The sequence below is a fragment of the Phaethon aethereus genome, assembly GCF_964289735.1.
Source record: "Phaethon aethereus genome assembly, chromosome: 2".
NCBI lineage: Eukaryota > Metazoa > Chordata > Aves > Phaethontiformes > Phaethontidae > Phaethon > Phaethon aethereus.
In genome coordinates this window covers 64,510,529-64,516,528 of record NC_138582.1, presented here as the reverse complement: position 1 = coordinate 64,516,528, position 6,000 = coordinate 64,510,529, and positions in this window count along the sequence as shown.

The following is a 6,000-nucleotide window of genomic DNA, read 5'->3' as shown; positions in this document are numbered from 1 at the left end:
CACTTTCATATTTAAATACTTTAGAACTAAACATTCATATTCTAAACTAATTACTACATTAATAATCCTATATCAGTATCTTGAGCTAATTACTTTCAAGTTACTTATCTGATTCCATAACATTTCACAGAGTGTAAAAATGGAAATATTTCTATACGGATATTCAAAAAATCCATGTGTATTTACTGTGGTATTTAGTGTTATGAAAAAAACTTTAAAATATTTTACTTCCACATATGGTTGTACATATCACAGAATCAGAACCAGTCATTAAGGTCAGAAAAGACCTTTAAGGTTATCAAGTCCAACCACCAAACCAACACCATGATGCCCACTAAACCATGTCCCCAAGTACCACATCTACATGTTTTTTGAACACCTCCAGTGATGGTGACTCCACCACCTCCCTGGGCAGCCTGTTCCAATGTTTCACCAGGGAAGAAATTTTTCCTAATATTTAGTCTAAACCTGCCCTGGTGGAACTGGAGGCCATTTCCTCTCATCCTATCACTTCTTACTTGGGAGAAGAGACCAACACCCACCTCGCCACAACCCCCTTTCAGGTAGTTGCAGAGAGCGATAAGGTCTCCCCTCAGCCTCCTCTTCTCCAGACTGAACAGCCCCAGTTCCCTCAGCCACTCCTCAGAAGACTTGTGCTCCAGACCCCTCACCAGCTGCGTTGCCCTTCTCTGGACACGCTCCAGGACCTCAATGTCCTTCTTGTAGTGAGGGGCCCAAAACTGAACACAGGATTCGAGGTGCGGCCTCACAAGTGCCAAATGAAGCCACCGAGGCGAAGGGCTCCGGAGCGACGGGTCGCGCCGGGGGACCCTCCCCGAAGCGGCAAAACCGCGAAGGCGGCAGCGCGGGGACAGAGGGGGAGCCGGAGCCCCAGCCCCGCCCCCGCCCCACGCCGGCAGCGCGAGCTCCTGGCGAGCGGCAGCTCTGGCCCAGCGGGGGCGGGGCCTAGAGCGGCGGCGGTCGAAGCCCCCACGTACAAGGGCAGCGCCCGGCAGCGCGAGCGAACAGGGCGGGCAAACAGGAGGCGGCGCGTCAGAAGGGCGCGGCGCGGCGGTTGGTGCGGGCCGGGCGCGCGGGCCGGGCGCTGTCCCCCCCGGTACTAGAGGCTCTTTGGGCGAGTGGCCACCGCCGTGCCAGCAGAGGCCCGGCCATGGTCTCCACTCGGCTGAAAGCCGTGGCCAGAAGGAGTGTGGCGACCCAGACCGAGCTCCCGCTCACGCACGCGGCTGTCCCGGTGTCCGGCTGCAGGGAGGGCCCGAGCCTGTCGCTCGTGCCAGAGACCAGCGGAGACACCACCTGCGTGTGGTGTGACCGGGTGAGCGACTGCTCAGCCTGGGGCAGAGCTGAGAGAGGCTGCGGAGAGGCTGAGGAGCCTCACATCAGGGGGTGTGAGAGGGAGATGGATCGGTGCAGCCACACCCGGCCGTCCCTGGGGCAGAGGCAGCCGATGGGGGCTCCACAAGCAGCAAGGGAATCCCCTGCCCTCTTGCTGCCGGGCAGAAGGAGGAGACCTAAGAGACGAGGGAGAATGGAAACAGGTCCCTGCCTGGGGTGGCTGGTGAATCCCCTCCCGGCCTCCCTCACCGTCCCAGCTGCCCTTACACAACAGGTATGGGGCTCTGGAACTTGGGCGCCAGGAACATGAGGACCTTGATGAAAGTCCATCCAGGGGGTTGCCTAGGGGGAGTCACCCCACATCAAGACGTGCTCTGTTAAGAAAAAAAGGAGGGTAATTGTCATAGGTGACTCCCTTCCGAGGGGAACAGAGAGCCCAATATGTCGACTGGACCCAACCCACAGGGAAGTCTGCTGCCTCCCTGGGGCCCAGGTGAGAGATATCACCAGGAAACTCCCTGGTCTGGTTTGGCCCACTGATTACTGTATGACCAACTGCTGCTGGTCATACAGGTTGGCAACGACGACGTTGTGCTAAGAAGAAGCCCCAGGGACTTCAGAGCGCTGGGGCGTCTGATGGAGACTGGGAGACTGGAGATGGGAGACTGATGGAGAGGGAGCACAGGCAGTGTTTTTGTCAATCCCTTCAGTGGCAGGGAGGAACGCTGAAAGGAATAGGAAAGCACACCTGGTCAACACATGGCTGAGGGGCTGGTGCTGTTGGCAGAATTTTGGGCCTTTTGACCATGGGGTGGTTTACATGGCACCGGGCCTGCTGGCAGCAGATGGAGTGCAACTGTCTCCAAGGGGCAAAATGATTCTAGCTTACGAGTTGGCAGGAGTCATTGAGAGGGCGTTCAACTAGATTTGAAGGGGGAAGGGGATAAAACCACGCTCACTAGAGATGAGCCCGGGGGTGGCATGTTGATGTTGATAGCCCAGCTCAAGTGCATCTAAACCAATGCACGCAGCATGGGCACCAAACAGGAGGAGCTGGAAGCCATTGTGCAGCAGGACAGCTATGACTTAATTGCCATCACAGAAACGTGGTGGGATGACTCTCATGACTGGAGTGCTCAAATGGAAAGCAATAAGCTCTATGGAAGGCATAGGCATAGAAGGAGAGGCGGTGGGGTGGCTCTGTATGTTAGGGAGTGTTTTGATTGTATAGAAATCAATGATTGTGAAGACCAAGTCGAGTGTTTGTGGGTAAGGATGAGGGGAAAGGCCAATGAGACAGATATCCTGCTGCGAGTCTGTTATAGACCACCTAACCAGGATGAAGAGGCAGATGAAACATTCTATAAGCAACTGGCAGAAGTCTCACGAGATGAGCTGGCAGGGAAGATGACCAGCCTGGTTGAACAGGGAGCTTTTGCTGGGACTTAGGGAAAAAAGGAGAGTTTATCACCTTTGGAAGAAGGGGAAGACAACTCAAGAAGAGTAAAAGGATCTTGTTAGGTCAAGCAGAGACAAAATTAAAAAGGTGAAAGCCCAGCTAGAACTCAATCTGGCCATGGTTGTAAAGGATAACAAAAAATGTTTTTACAAATATATTAACAAAAAGAGAGGCAAGGAGAATCTCCATCCCTTAGTGGATATGGGGGAGAAGTTTGTCACCAAGGATGAGGATAAGGCTGAGGTACTTAATGCCACCTTTGCCTCAGTCTTTAATAGCCAGACCAGGTGTCCGCAGGGTATTCAGCCCCCTGAGCTGGAAAACAAGGATGGGGAGTATAATAAACTCCCCATAAACCAGGAGGAGGCAGTTAGGGACCTGCTAAGCCACCTGGATACCCACAAGCCTATGTGGCCTGATGGGATCCACCCAAGAATACTAAGGGAGCTGGTGGAGGAGCTTGCCAAGCCACTCTCCATCATTTATCAGCAGTCCTGGTTAACAGGGGAGGTCCCAGATGACTGGAGGCTTGCCAATGTGATGCCCATCTACAAGACGGGCTGGAAGGAGGATCCTGGGAACTACAGGCCTGTCAGCCTGACCTCGGTACCAGGGAGGATCATGGAGTTGTTCATCTTAAGGGCTTTCACAGGGCATGTGAAGGACAAGCAAGGGATCAGGGGCCCAGCCAGCATGGGTTCATGAAAGGCAGGTCCTGCTTGACCAACCTGATCTCCTTCTATGACCAGGTGACCTGCCTAGTGGATGAGGGAAAGGCTGTGGATGTTGTCTACCTGGACTTTAGTAAAGCCTTTGACAGCGTCTCCCACAGCATTCTCCTGGAGAAAGTGGTGGCTTGTAGTTTAGACAGGTGTACTCTTTGCTGGGTAAAGAACTGGCTGGATGGCCGAGCTCAGAGAGTTGTGGTGAATGGTGTTAAATCCGGCTGGCGGACGGTCACAACCGGTGTTCCCCAGGGCTCGGTTCTGAGGCTGGTCTTGTTCAATATCTTTATTGATGATCTGGATGAGGGGATCGAGTGCTCCCTCAGTAAGTTTGCAGACGACACCAAGTTGGATGGGAGCGTTGATCTGCTGAAGGGTAGGAGGGCTCTGCAGAGGGATCTGGACAGGCTGGATCGATGGGCCAAGGTCAACTGTATGAGATTTAACAAGGCCAAATGCCAGGTCCTGCACTTGGGTTACAACAACCCCATGCAACGCTACAGGCTTGGTGAGGAGTGGCTGGAGAGCTGCCGGGTGGAAAAGGACCTGGGGGTGCTGGTTGACAGCTGGCTGAACATGGACCAGTAGTATGCCCAGGTGGCCAAGGCGGCCAACAGCATCCTGGCCTGTATCAGACATAGTGTGGCCAGCAGGAGTAGGGAAGTAATTGTGCCCCTGTACTCACAGAATCACAGAATTGTTTTATGAGAAAGAAGGTGGCACAGAGGAAATGAAGAGAAAAAGGTCCAATTCTGGTATAAATCAAGAAGGCCCTTGTTAAGGGGGACCACAGGCTTCCAGTAAATTTCTGGCTCTAAGTACTTATGAGAAGGACTGATTACAAGCCATACAATAGGTATGCTATATATGTCTACATAGTATGTCTCTGTGAGACACAAGAAAATCACATTTAAGAACAAAAAATATTGTAAAGATATGTGTGAAACACAAATTTAGAAATAGTAATTATAATATTCTATGCAGTTATCCCTAAAAGAAATATTAACCCTGTGTAGCAACTGAAGAAAATGTAAGTCCTACAGACTTATGGCTAGTCCATTAAAGTACATTTCCACAGTTTCATTCATGATTCTTGGAAATGAATTAGCTACTTCATTAGGGTTTTTTTATTCTTAAGTTTATTCTCCTTCTTTGTCTACATCATTTTCCTGTGAATTCTTGAGTATTTCTAAAGAACAGTTAGAAAATGCTTTCTGTGCTAATTTTTTATGCTACTTCCACTGATTAAATGGTCATTATACTGCTTTCAAAAATAACTCCAGTAATGTAATATTGTTACAGGGAACCACACTTTGATTGAAGGGAAGTAATTCAGATACTGCTTGTATTTTGTTACAGATGTTCATGAGAGGTAATCAGAACATTAGTAAATAAGAATGAATTGTTCTGGTTTTATGAAAGAAGAGCTGAAAGGAATGCTATGGTCTGAGCATTACAAGCCAACGCTATGACAACTGCAGGGCTTTCAGGTACAGCCAAACAACTTGGGAAGACAGGTTGCATTCAGTAAGTAGACTTGTGAGTCCAAATGTCCTAGCATTTTCTGGAACTGTTCTCCAAATGCATCTGTGAAAAAGTCTTCTGGTCCTTGTGGAAACAGACATGTGCTGTGAGAATATGGAGCACCGTGAGTTCTAATAATTCACCAAGCCAGGCAAATATAGACAAAAATTATCTTAGTGCAATTTCAGTGGAAAGAAGACCTCTTTGGACTCAATTATTACTCCCTCTCAGGTGAGCTACCAGCTGGAAAGATGCTGCAGGGAAAACCAGTAACTTCCTAAAAAAATGGTATAGAAGTCAGCCTGATAGGACATAACTTAGCAAATAATAATTTTTATAGTATATTTTATATGAAAAACTGTACAAGTTTTACTATATATACCACAACTTATAAGGAAACCTGGACAAAAATATCCAGGAGTCTGGGTTCTTTCCTTTAAATATATCTACTGCAAATCAAATGTTTTCATACTCTTGCAGTTATGTGGATGCTTTGGGAATTCAAATGCAATTACTCCATGATCTGGAAAAATCCTTTTTGAAGTTGAATTCTAAAATCAGATGGCAGTCTCTGCATTCATAGTATGTGGTAAAAGAATGAGAAGTCATTTTTGTTCAGGTTTCTCAAGGAATATAAGTTTTATGTATCCTAGCTGTTAAATTAGTACAGCACGTACCTACCAATATAGGCAAGCAATTGCTCTAACTAGATTACCAGTCTACTGAAAGATTTTATAGGGTCATCTCGAGTTCACTTACTCCTGCATACAAGCTGGCTTTATTATAAAGACTCCAACAATGCCTATTTATCATCTTGTTACTATGAATACATCAAGTGTCACCTTATTTGTTATCATAATTTTCAATATTGTATCTATGGATGTCTACCTTTGCCTTTTGGTTAGTTAGCACTTTTATTTCATAGTGTATTAAATA